General features: G+C 42.9%; 1 protein-coding gene across 1 annotated transcript in view; it reads right to left on the minus strand.

Annotated features, from left to right (window-relative positions):
* Positions 1-14,035, minus strand: part of LOC129826332 (phosphatidylinositol transfer protein beta isoform-like) — a 48,017-nt gene that overhangs the window by 20,336 nt on the left and 13,646 nt on the right. The window lies entirely within an intron of this gene.

Consider the following 14,035-nt stretch of genomic DNA (forward strand, 5'->3'; position numbering starts at 1 on the left):
GCAGGTCAAAAACAGTCTCGAAAACCAGACTATAGGCACCAGCGACTTTAAAAAATATATACACTGCTCAAAAAAATAAAGGGAACACTAAAATAACACATCCTAGTTCTGAATGAATTAAATATTCTTATTAAATACTTTTTTCTTTACATAGTTGAATGTGCTGACAACAAAATCACACAAGAATTATCAATGGAAATCAAATTTATCAACCCATGTAGGTCTGGATTTGGAGTCACACTCAAAATTAAAGTGGAAAACACACTACAGGCTGATCCAACTTTGAGTAATGTCCTTAAAACAAGTCAAAATGAAGCTCAGTAGTGTGTGTGGCCTCCCAGTGCCTGTATGACATCCCTACAACGCCTGGGCATGCTCCTGATGAGGTGGCGGATGGTCTCCTGAGGGATCTCCTCCCAGACCTGGACTAAAGCATCCGCCAACTCCTGGACAGTCTGTGGTGCAACGTGGCGTTGGTGGATGGAGCGAGACATGATGTCCCAGATGTGCTCAATTGGATTCAGGTCTGGGGAACGGGCGGGCCAGTCCATAGCATCAATGCCTTCCTCTTGCAGGAACTGCTGACACACTCCAGCCACATGAGGTCTAGCATTGTCTTGCATTAGGAGGAACCCAGGGCCAACCGCACCAGCATATGGTCTCACAAGGGGTCTGAGGATCTCATCTCGGTACCTAAATGGCAGTCAGGCTACCTCTGGTGAGCACATGGAGGGCTGTGCGGCCCCCCAAAGAAATGCCACCCCACACCATGACTGACCCACCGCCAAACCGGCCATGCTGGAGGATGTTGCAGGCAGCAGAACGTTCTCCACGGCGTCTCCAGGCTCTGTCACGTCTGTCACATGTGCTCATGTGCTCAGTGTGAACCTGCTTTCATCTGTGAAGAGCACAGGGCGCCAGTGGCGAATTTGCCACTCTTGGTGTTCTCTGGCAAATGCCAAACGTCCTGCACGGTGTCGGGCTGTAAGCACAACCCCCACCTGTGGACGCCGGGCCCTCATACCACCCTCATGGAGTCTGTTTCTGACCGTTTGAGCAGACACATGCAAATTTGTGGCCTGCTGGAGGTCATTTTGCAGGGCTCTGGCAGTGCTCCTCCTGCTCCTCCTTGCACAAAGGCGGAGGTAGCGGTCCTGCTGCTGGGTTGTTGCCCTCCTATGGCCTCCTCCACGTCTCCTGATGTACTGGCCTGTCTCCTGGTAGCGCCTCCATGCTCTGGACACTACGCTGACAGACACAGCAAACCTTCTTGCCACAGCTCGCATTGATATGCCATCTTGGATGAGCTGCACTACCTGAGCCACTTGTGTGGGTTGTAGACTCCGTCTCATGCTACCACTAGAGTGAAAGCACCGCCAGCATTCAAAAGTGACCAAAACATCAGCCAGGAAGCATAGGAACTGAGAAGTGGTCTGTGGTCACCACCTGCAGAACCACTCCTTTATTGGGGGTGTCTTGCTAATTGCCTATCATTTCCAGCTGTTGTCTATTCCTTTTGCACAACAGCATGTGAAATTTATTGTCAATCAGTGTTGGTTCCTAAGTGGACAGTTTGATTTCACAGAAGTGTGATTGACTTGGAGTTACATTGTGTTGTTTAAGTGTTCCCTTTATTTTTTTGAGCAGTGTGTATGTATATATATATATCTTTTTTTTAAAGAGATCGGCCGATTAATCGGTATTGGCTTTTTTTGGTCCTCCAATAAATCGGTATCGGTGCTGAAAAATCATAAAATCGGTCGACCTCTAATGTAAACCTCTGACCCACTGGGAATGTGATGAAAGAAATAAAAAGCTGAAATAAATTCACTACCATTATTCTGACTTTTCACATTCTTAAAATAAAGTGGTGATCCTACTAGGACTATATGTCAGGAATTGTGAAAAACTGAGTTTAAATGTATTTGGCTAAGGTGTATGTAAACTTCAGACATCAACTGTAGGTAGTGACATATATCCTCTATGCCTAAAGAGTCCGTCATTGAAACCAGGCCCTATAGGTCACTGTGTTGCCTACGGTCGGGTTTTTCGAAACTATAAAAGACATGGATAGCAACTAAGAACATAAGGAATAAATAAAAACATTAGTTATGGACTATCAGATGACAGAGAGTGCTCATGTTGAATAAGAGCTTGACTAACAGGATGGCAGTGTCCAGCATCATACAGGGTTAACAAAGTTGGGAGACACATGGTGGCCCCTACTAGCATTCCCAGTCCCCACAACAGACCGACACAGCCCAACATAGAGCCACTCTTCACTGTTTTGATTTAATAGGATTAGGGGGAGGGGGGCGTGAAAACAGCCACAGTGGGGGGCCTACAGTACTGGAGGGCCTACATGGCTGGCTGTGTGACTGTGTGTTTGTGTACAAAAGAAAGATTGTGTGAGAGACTGCATGTGTCAAGCGTTTGTCATCTATGGGGACTATAAAAACATCACTGCATGCATTCAGTGTTCATTGATTCAACATGGGTATTGTGCCAACCAAAAACAATGTAGTTTTTATGCATCGTCTCCTAGCCACAACAAGCAAGAAAAGTAGGCTAAACAGACAAATTGTCCAGAGAACAGAGCTCTGATCAAACAAGAGTTTTACTGTCCGTCTCCTCTGTTCTGGGCCCTGTAGAGGACAACACTTATTCCTTTCACATCAAAAGGCATTCCCTCTTACTCGCCCAAACGCATGCAGTCACACACATACTGTAGGCGCACACACACGCACGCACATACACACACAACTATGTTAATTAACCAACATATGGCCCTAGGTTAAATGAGACATTCAAATTGTCCTGAATTAGACAAAGGAATTTAAACAAGCACTCAGTTTTTCAACTAGTTTGATCACTGTTCATAAATGTTTGTGTAATTAATGAAACGAGCCATTCATGATGGTGCTGCAGGTCTGTTTTTATGCCATGCTTATACTGTGGATACTAAGCCTGTATCAGATCAACAAGTCAGTATCTGAAGGCCAGGGTATTTTTGTTTTGTTCCATTCACTACCAGTCTTCCAGGACGTTTTCCTCTCATCACGGTAGGGAAGGGCAGTTATTACTGAATGCAGTATGTATGACTGTGCATCGCGCTACTACTGCGGATTTAGCCCTTCAGTCAGCCTTGACAGTGGTATGCTATTTTCCGCTCTTCAAATAGCAATTACAGGCGCACCTAACAGAGGAGCTAACACAGATCAATGTGAACAGTCACCAGAAAACATTATTGTAACAGAATCAGTTCAAATCAGTTATAGTATGGCGAATATCAGACTTCTTTCACTGTTAGCCAAAAACTACTTGACAAAAGCAGCCCGTTCGCTGTTGTCTTTGTCTTTTTTTATTTATGTACTGCCCTCTGCATCATTCTGATTGGTGAAGAGCAATTAAAAAAAATATATATTACAGTGCATTATCAAAGTGTTCAGACCCCTTGACTTTTTTTGGATTAAATATATATTTTTCCTCATCCATCTACACACAATACCGTATAATGACAAAGCGAAAACCGTTTTTTTAGCATATTTATTACTAGTAAAACAACTGAAATCCTTTATTTACATAGGTATGAGACTCGAAATTGAGCTCAGGTGCATCCTGTTTCCATTGAGTCCACCTGTGGTAAATTCAATTGATTGGACATGATTTGGAAAAGCACACATCTGTCTACAGTGGGGCAAAAAAGTATTTAGTCAGCCACCAACTGTGCAAGTTCTCCCACTTAAAAAGATGAGAGAGGCCTGTAATTTTCATCATAGGTGCACTTCAACTATGACAGACAAAATGAGAAGAAAAAAAAAATCCTGAAAATCACATTGTAGGATTTTTAATGAATTTATTTTGCAAATTATGATGGAAAATAAGTATTAGGTCAACAACAAAAGTTTATCTCAATACTTTGTTATATACCCTTTGTTGGCAATGACAGAGGTCAAACTTTTTCTGTAAGTCTTCACAAGGGTTTTCACACACTGTTGCTGGTATTTTGGCCCATTCCTCCAAGCAGATCTCCTCTAGAGCAGTGATGTTTTGGGGCTGTTGCTGGGCAACATGGACTTTCAACTCCCTCCAAAGATTTTCTATGGGGTTGAGATCTGGAGACTGGCTAGGCCACTCCAGGACCTTGAAATGTTTCTTACGAAGCCACTCCTTCGTTGCCCGGGTGGTGTGTTTGGGATCATTGTCATGCTGAAAGACCCAGCCACGTTTCATCTTCAATGCCCTTGCTGATGGAATGAGGTTTTCACTCAAAATCTCACGATACATGGCCCCATTCATTCTTTCCTTTACACGGATCAGTCGTCCTGGTCCCTTTGCAGAAAACAGCCCCAAAGCATGATGTTTCCACCCCCATGCTTCACAGTAGGTATGGTGTTCTTTGGATGCAACTCAGCATTCTTTGTCCTCCAAACACGACGAGTTGAGTTTTTACCAAAAGGTTCTATTTTGGTTTCATCTGACCATATGACATTCTCCCAATCTTCTTCTGGATCATCCAAATGCTCTCTAGCAAACTTCAGACAGGCCTGGACATGTACTGGCTTAAGCAGGGGGACACGTCGGTCACTGCAGGATTTGAGTCCCTGGCGGCGTAGTGTGTTACTGATGGTAGGTTTTGTTACTTTAGTCCCAGCTCTCTGCAGGACATTCACTAGGTCCCCCGTGTGGTTCTGGAATTTTTGCTCACCGTTCTTGTGATCATTGTGACCCCACGGGGTGAGATCTTGCGTGGAGCCCCAGATCGAGGGAGATTATCAGTGGTCTTGTATGTCTTCCATTTCCTAATAATTGCTCCCACAGTCGATTTCTTCAAACCAAGCTGCTTACCTATTGCAGATTCAGTCTTCCCAGCCTGGTGCAGGTCTCCAATTTTGTTTCTGGTGTCCTTTGACAGCTCTTTGGTCTTGGCCATAGTGGAGTTTGGAGTGTGACTGTTTGAGGTTGTGGACAGGTGTCTTTTATACTGATAACAAGTTCAAACAGGTGCCATTAATACAGGTAACGAGTGGAGGACAGAGGAGCCTCTTAAAGAAGAAGTTACAGGTCTGTGAGAGCCAGAAATCTTGCTTGTTTGTAAGTGACCAAATACTTATTTTCCACCATAATTTGCAAATAAATTCATTAAAAATCCTACAATGTGATTTTCTGGATTTTTTTTCTCATTTTGTCTGTCATAGTTGAAGTGTACCTATGATGAAAATTACAGGCCTCTCTCATCTTTTTAAGTGGGAGAACTTGCACAATTGGTGGCTGACTAAATACTTTTTTGCCCCACTGTATATTAGGTCCTATACTTGACAGCGCACGTCAGAGCAAAAACCAAGCCACAAGTTCAAAAGGAATTGTCCTTAGAGCTCCGAGAAATGATTGTGTCGAGGTACAGATCTGGGGAAGGTTACCAAAAACGTCTTTGGCATTGAAGGTCCCCAAGAATACAGTGGCATCCATCATTCTTAAATGGAAGATGTTGGGAACCACCAAGACTCTTCCAAACTGAGCAATCGGGGGAGAAGAGCCTTGATCAGGGAGATGACCAAGAGATAGAGAGACAGAGATGACTCTGATAGAGCTCCAGAGTTCCTCTGTGGAGATGGGAGAACCTTCCAGAAGGACAACCTTCTCTGCAGCACTCCACCAATCAGGCCTTTATGGTAGAGTGGCCAGACAGAAGCCACTCCTCAGCAAAAGGCACATGACAGCCCGATGGAGTTTGCCCAAAGGCACCTAAACGACTCTCGGACCATGAGAAACAAGATTCTCTGGTCTGATGAAACCAAGATTGAACTCTTTGGCCTGAATGCCAAGCGTCACGTCTGCAGGAAACCTGGCACCATCCCTACGGTGAAGCATGGTTGTGGCAGCAGCATACTGTGGGGATGTTTTTCAGCGGCAGGGACTGGGAGACTAGTCAGGATCGAGGGAAAGATGAACGGAGCAAAGTACAGAGATCCTTGCTGAAAACCTGGTCAAGAGCGCTCAGGCTGGGGTGGAGTTTGACCTTCCAACAGGACAACTACCCTAAGCACACAGCCAAGACAACGCAGGAGTGAGTTTGGGACAAGTCTCTGAATGTCCTTGAGTGGCCCAGCTAGAGTCCGGTCTTGAACCTGATTTTACATCTCTGGAGAGACCTGAAAATAGCTGTGCAGCGAAGCTCTACCCCAAACCAAACAGAGCTTGAGGGGATCTGCAGAGAAGAATGGGAGAAACTCCCCAAATACAGGTGTGCCAAGCTTGTAGCGTCATACCCAAGAAGACTCGAGGCTGTAATTGCTGCCAAAGGTGCTTCAACAAAGTACTGAGTAAATACTTATGTAAATGTCTGAATACTTATGTAAATGTGATCGTTTAAAAAAAGTGTTATACATTCGCAATGTTTTTTTTTTTTTTTACTGTTTTTGCTTTGTCATTATGGGGTATTGTGTGGAGATTAAGTAGGTAAATAAAACTATTGAATCCATTTTAGAATAAGGCTGTAATGAAACAAAATGTGGAAGTGAAGGGGTCTGAATACTTTTCCGAATGCACTGTATGTTTTGACTCTCCAGATATGCGAAATATTATTAGAATAGTGCAATAATTTAAAAATTCCCGTCCCTACTTCATAGTTAATTTTCTAATCATTTGAACGTACAGTGACTTCAGAATGTGTTAACACCTTGACTTTTTACCCATTTTGTCAATGATCTACCAAAAATACTCTGTCAAAGTGAAAGAAACATGCTAATATTTGTAAAAATATAAAATATGACAAATTAAACTAATATACAGTATATTGATGAGATAATTATTCACCACTCTCCATGACAATACGGAGAGTGGTACACCGTAATGTGTAGCATTGGATTTCCTCCAAACATAACACTTTGTAGTCAGGACAAAAAGTTTATTACTTTGCCTCTTTTTTTGCAGTATTACTTTAGTACCTTGTTGCCAACAGGGTGCGTGTTTTGGAATATTATTCTGTACAGGCTTCCTTCTTTTCACTCTGTCAATTAGGTCAGTATTGTGCAATAACTAAAATGTTGATCCCTCAGTTCTATCACAGCCATTAACTGTTTTAAAGTCATCATTGGCCTCAGTGAAATCCCTGAGCGGTTTCCTTACTCTCCGGCAAGAGAGTTAGGAAGGACGCCTCTATCTTTGTAGTGACGCTATACTGATACACCATTCAAAGTGTAATTAATAACTTCACCATGCTCAAATGAATATTCAATGCGTTTTGTTTTTTACCCATCTACCAATAGGTGTCGTCCTTTGCGAGGCCTTGGAAAATCTCCTTTGTCTTTGTGGTTGAGTCTGTGTTTGAAATTGACTGCTCGACTGAGGGACCTAACAGATAATTGAACGTGTGGGATACAGAGATGAGGTAATCATAAAAAAAATCCATGCAATTTACTGTGACTTGTTTAGTAAATGTACTCCTGAACTTATTTAAGCTTGACATAAAAAGGGGTTGAATTCTTGACGCAAGACATTTCAGCTTGTCATTTTTTATTCATTTGTAACAATAAAAAACAATTCCACTGATATTATGCAGTATTGTGTGTAGGCCAGTGACAATAATATAAATTGAATCCATTTTAAAATGCAGGCTGTAAAACAAAATGTGGAAAAAGTAAAGGGGTGTGAATAATTGGAAGGCAGAGTAACTATAATCCATCCCTCACTGAACACACACATCATTGCCATATAAGGACAGTGTGTGAGTCAGAACGTTTTATAACAGTAACCCATACAAACAAGAGCAACAAGTAAGCTACCTCCATCCTCTTCACACAAAGGAATCAAAATATTTACTAACACTGTCAGATTCCAATAACACTACTCAAATCCAGAACCATAGAGAGATCAAAAATAATGCTTTTCAGCCTAATCATTGATGGAAATACATTTGACTGGTTGTGTTTATCGGTCGATAGGTCCATTTGCATAATGTTGTGGAATTCAATTGCAGTGTGTATATTCGTTATGTTACTTATGAGCAGAAGATCTGTCAGTGAATGAGCTGCTGCTACAGCGCGTCAATCAGCTCTTTCTTTGCTGCTGGAGTTAAACATGCGCTTTTATAAGCCCAATCAATGCACAACAACTAAATGCAATCACGTTATTAACAGTTGATGGCCATGATTAAAAAGAGATACTATTTTCCTCTCTCAACTGGTAATTGAAGCACGCTTCCCATTCGCCATTCAAGTGCATAGGCAACGGAAGGCAGGCTACATCAGTTTTTGCTGTTTTTCTTGCAGACTGGAAAATGTTCCGGGGGTTCTTCCGATGGCATTGAGGAGTACACCACATCAGTCACTGGCCTCATCAATGACGTCGTCCCCACAGTGACCGTACGTACATACCCCGAAACCAGAAACCATTGGTTTCCAGGCAACATCCGCACTGAGCTTAAGGGTAAAGCTGCCGCGGTCAAGGAGCGGGACTCTAACCCGGACGCTTATAAGAAATCCCACTACGCCCTCAGACAAACCATCAAACAGGCAAAGCGTCAAAACAGGACTAAAACTGAATCCTACCACACCGGCTCTGACGCTAATCGGATGTGGCAGGGCTTGCATACTATTACAGACTACAAAAGGGAAGCACGGCCATGAGCTGCCCAGTGAGACAAACCTACCAGACAAGCTGAATTACTTCCATGCTCGCTTCGAGGCAAGTAACACTGAAACATGCATGAGAGCACCAGCTGTTCCGGACGACTGTGATCACACTCTCCATAGCCAATGTGAGTAAGACCTTTAAACAGGTCAACATTCACAAGGCCGCAGGGCCAGACGGATTACCAGGACGTGTATCAGCATGTGCTGATCAACTGGCAAGTGTCTTCACTGAAATTTTCAACATATCCCTGACCGGGTCTGTAATAGCTACATGTTTCAAGCAGACCACCATAGTCCCTGTGCCCAAGAACATCAAGGTAACCTGCCTAAATGACTACCAACCTGTAGCACTCACATCTGTAGCCATGAAGTGCTTTGAAAAGCTGGTCATGGCTAACAACACCATTATCCAAGAAACCTTAGACCCACTCCAATTTGCATACCGCCCCAACAGATGATGCAATCTATATTGCACTCAACAAAGGCCTTTCCCAACAGGACAAAAAGGAACACCTATGTGAGAATGCTTTTCATTGACTACAGCGCAACGTTCAAAACCATAGTGCCCTCAAAGCTCATCACTAAGCTAAGGACACTGGGACTAAAACCTCCCTCTGCAACTGGATCCTGGACTTCCTGACAGGCCGCCCCCAAGTTGTAAGGGTAGGTAACAACACATCTGCCAGGGTGATCCTCAACACGGGGGCCCCTCAGGGGTGCGTGCTCAGTCCCCTCCTGTACTCCCTGTCAACCCATGATTGCACAGCCAGGCACGACTCCAACACCATCATTAACTTCTTGCAACTATAGGGGGTGCTGTTTCGCATTAGCATAATTTGCTCTACAGATTAAACTGCCTAGTACTCAATTCTTGCTCGTACAATATGCATTTTATTGTTATTATTGGATAGAAAACACTCTCTAGTTTCTATATCCGTTTGAATTATGTCTCTGAGTGGAACAGAACTCATTCTACAGCACTTTTCCTCCCAGTGAGTGAGTTTTCAGAACTCTTGGCCTCTGGTTCCAGATCAGTTTTAAAGCCACTGTAAATCCTATGAGGATACAAACACTGCCCACGCCTTCCTCTAGATGTCAGTAAGTGGTGACAATTTGAATGGAGTCGATTGCGCAATCATGGCCTCTATAAATGACAAAATACCGGAAGTAGCGTTCTTTTGGACTCTGCGCTCAACGCAAGAAGGATATCTGACTGGCCTTTTTCCAAGCCTTGGTTTAGCCAGTAATATAGCGTCGGTCATGTTTTTACTCGTTATAGGTGTTAGAAACATCATAAGGTAGTTAATTTAAACCGTTTTATAGCAATTTATATCCGTTTAGTGCGATTTTGAGGCATTTCTATGTGATGCTCTTTGACGAGCCGGGCACGTTTCGGGGTCCCGGTCGAACGTTAGTGGGCATTTCGACGGACAGAGGGCATCTTTCGACCAAAAGAAGATTAGACCCAAGAAAGGATACATTGCCCAAGAATCTGATGGAAGATCACCTCAAAGTAAGAAATATTTAAGATGATAAATCGTTGTTCTGTCGAAAAATTTTAAACGCATATTCCGCCATTTTGTTTGGCAGAGCTTCGCTTGGCGAACCCTGTATTGCACAGTAAGGATACTTTTAGAAATGTAATTCAGCGATTGCATTAAGAACTAATTTGTCTTTCGATAGCTGTCCAACTTATATTTTTTTAGTCAAGTTTATGAATAGATATCCATGAGACAAGATCACTGTGAAAGATGGCGACCGACATTTTCAGGCTAGTTTTGCTAGTATTGTCATTGTATAACCACGTTTTTTTATGGCTAAATATGCACATTTTCGAACAAACTCTATATGTATGTTGTAATATGATGTTACAGGAGTGTCATCTGAAGAATTCTGAGGAGGTTAGTGAAAAAATGTATATATTTTGGCGATGATAACGATATCGCTCTCTTTGGCTTGAATCAATGGTCGGGTAACGTTTGCATATGTGGTATGCTTATATAACGATTTATTGTGTTTTCGCCGTAAAACACTTAGAAAATCTGAAATGTTGTCTGAATTCACAAGATCTGTGTCTTTCCATTGCTATGTGCTGTGTATTTTTAAGAAATGTTTTATGATGAGTAAATGGGTAATAGAAGTTGCTCTCTGTAGTAAATCTAGGAGCTTTGGTGAGATTTGTGATGGTGGCTGCAATGGCAAACTATTTTTCTAACAAAACCTATCCTATACCATAAATATGTTATCAGACTGTCATCTGATGAGGTTTTTTCTTGGTTAGTGGCTATCAATATCTTAGTTTAGCCGAATTGGTGATAGCTACTGGTGGAGAGAGAAAATGGTGGACAAAGAAAAATGGTGTCTTTTGCTAACGTGGTTAGCTAATAGATTTACATATTTTGTCTTCCCTGTAAAACATTTTAAAAATCTGAAATGGTGGCTTTATTCACAGGATCTGTATCTTTCATTAGGTGTCTTGGACTTGTGATTTAATGATATTTAGATGCTACTATTTAATTGTGACGCTATGCTAGCGATGCTAATCAGTGTGTGTGGGGGGGGGGGGGGGTGCTCCCGGACCCGGGGTAGAGGCTCGTGAAAGGTTAAGTTTGCTGACGACACAACAGCGGTAGGCCTGATCACCGACAACAATGAGACAGCCAATAGGGAGGAGGTCAGAGACCTGACTGGGTGGTGCCAGGATAACAACCTCTCCCTCAACGTGACTACACGTTTCTCATCGACGGACTGTAGTGGAGCAGGTTGAGAGCTTCAAGTTCCTTGGAGTCCCCAACAAACTGTCATGGTCCAAACACACCAAGAAAGTCATGAAGAGGGCACGACAACTCCTATTCTCAGGAAACTGAAAAGATTTGGCATTGGCCCTTAGATCCTCAAAATGCACCAGAGAGCATCCTGACTGGTTGCATCACCGCCTGGTATGGCAACTGCTTGGGCTCCGACCGCAAGGCACTACAGAGGGTAGTGCGTACGGCCCAGTACATCACTGGGGCAAAGATTCCTGTCATCCAGGACCTATATACCAGGCGGTGGCAGAAGGCCCTAAAAATTGCCAAAGACTCCAGCCCCCTAGTCATAGACTGTTCTCTCTACTACCGAGAGCTAAACCTAGGTCCAAAAGGCTTCCGCCACCAAGCTATAAGACTCCTGAACAGCTAACCAAAACAGCTACGAGGACTATTTGCATTATTTGCTCTTTTTTCATTGTTAAAGTCTTTACTAAATAAACTGAATTTGACACCGATTTTTTTTATTAAAATTGCATTGTTTTTTTTTGTTTTTTTTATCCCCTTTTCTTCCCAATTTTCGTGGTATCCAATCGCTAGTAATTACTATCTTGTCTCATCGCTACAACTCTCGTACGGGCTCGGGAGAGACGAAGGTCGAAAGCCATGCGTCCTCCGAAGCACAACCCAACCAAGCCGCACTGCTTCTTAACACAGCGCGCCTCCAACCCGGAAGCCAGCCGCACCAATGTGACGGAGGAAACACCGTGCACCCGCCCCCCTCGGTTAGCACGCACTGCGCCCGGCCCGCCACAGGAGTCGCTGGAGCGCGATGAGACAAGGATATCCCTACCGGTCAAACCCTCCCTAACCCGGACAACGCTAGCCCAATTGTGCGTCGCCCCACGGACCTCCCGGTCGCGGCCGGCTGCGACAGAGCCTGGGCGCGAACCCAGAGACTCTGGTGGCACCAGCTCTAGACCACTGCGCCACCCGGAAGGCCCAAAACGGCATTGTTTTTAACCATTTCACTGTAAGGTGTACTAAGGTTGTATTCGGCGCATGTGACAAATGATTTAATTTGATCAATGCATCACACACATCTTTGCAATGAGCTGGACATTGAGCTGAACATATACTTAATTGTGAAACATGAAAGTTTTACTACATACGAGGCATGTCTTACCTTGCTTCAAAGTAGCCTAGGCAAAGTCTGACCATATCTTGAGGCAATTATTTTATAAAGACTTCCATATGCGATTGAAACCAGTAGCCTATTTCTCTCATGTTCTACTGGTTTTCAAATTAACTTTCTTTCATTGTCCAGTAGCCAAAGGCATAATGCTAAACATATTAGCACCCATGCTAATTGTTGCATCTTTAGATCACCCCTCTTTCTACATTTGTAACATATATTTTAATCTCTGTCAAATGAAACCACTTGCATGTGCAGTGTGCTTTTGACAAATGTTCTCCCTCTAATTGCATTATGGAACAAACATTTGCGCATAGCCTACTGCCTTGTGCACAATACTGCACTTATGTGACATAATTGTTTATCAACATTTTAACCTAAAACGTTCTGATCTGCTGCATCAGCCTCATTGCTTTAATAACGTGTTTTTTCTGTGAACTAGACCTACTGGTTCTATAAATGTAGGCTCTATCGTCCCAGAGTCTGTTTGGAATAGACTATTTCCCTCGACAAGCTGGGTAAACTTTTCTACTATGGGGGATAATAGATTGACATAGCCTAGTGATTTTGCTGTTCGCTACTAGTCTTGGATGCAACATGGCGCCGACAGTCGCCCTGTTTCTAGTTCATAGCCAACTTTGCAGCATTACATTTTTTTGTTGCATGTTATTTCTTACATTATTTGCTCACAACTTTTTTTTGTATTGTTACCTACAGCCATAAATAACTTTTGGATAATAGATCGGCGGTCATTGACCAGAAATTTGACTTCCTTGACCTGAATCCTTAGTTTGAACTTTCCCGTGCCATTATTTTATAGTAAGAACATAATTGAACTTAGCGGAATCAAATTAAAAATATATATTTTCCCATTCAGTAGGGAGTGGGCATATGTTGAACGTAAAAGTGATCATTTGAAACAGGTCCTATACGCGATATTTAGAGTTATTTGGCAACATTAGCTGTGAATGATACAGACCTCTGAATGTCTTATAAATCAAAACATATGGGCTGCGTGATGTGACTATGGGCTTTTGATGATTTGAGAAAGTCGCAAAAAAGCTTGCACTCTGTTCCTGGCTGCACAGCTGTTCGCTCTTCAAGTGATCATATTTTCACCCATCACACTATTCTCAATTTAGTCTTTACTAATATGTAAAATTAGTTTAGATTTAGAATGACCCGTTATCAAATGGGCAGAAACAGGGGCAGGGGAAAGAAGACATGTCATCTGTATGCACTCAAATAGCGAATGGTGGCTTCACGTTTTCCCGAGGTCAGTTTTTCAGTGATGCTGGGTAGGCGGCTACTTAGGTTTAATAGCAGAGCATGTGCTTAATATGAGCAGCTGAGAAATAAATATAAAAACACTTATCACTCCAGTATCAACCACTGTTTGAGGAGCATGCTCTTGCTGCGCGACAGGTAATATTCCACCCAAACTCTGTATACCATGGCTA

Source organism: Salvelinus fontinalis, chromosome 28 (genome assembly GCF_029448725.1).
Source record: "Salvelinus fontinalis isolate EN_2023a chromosome 28, ASM2944872v1, whole genome shotgun sequence".
Lineage (NCBI taxonomy): Eukaryota > Metazoa > Chordata > Actinopteri > Salmoniformes > Salmonidae > Salvelinus > Salvelinus fontinalis.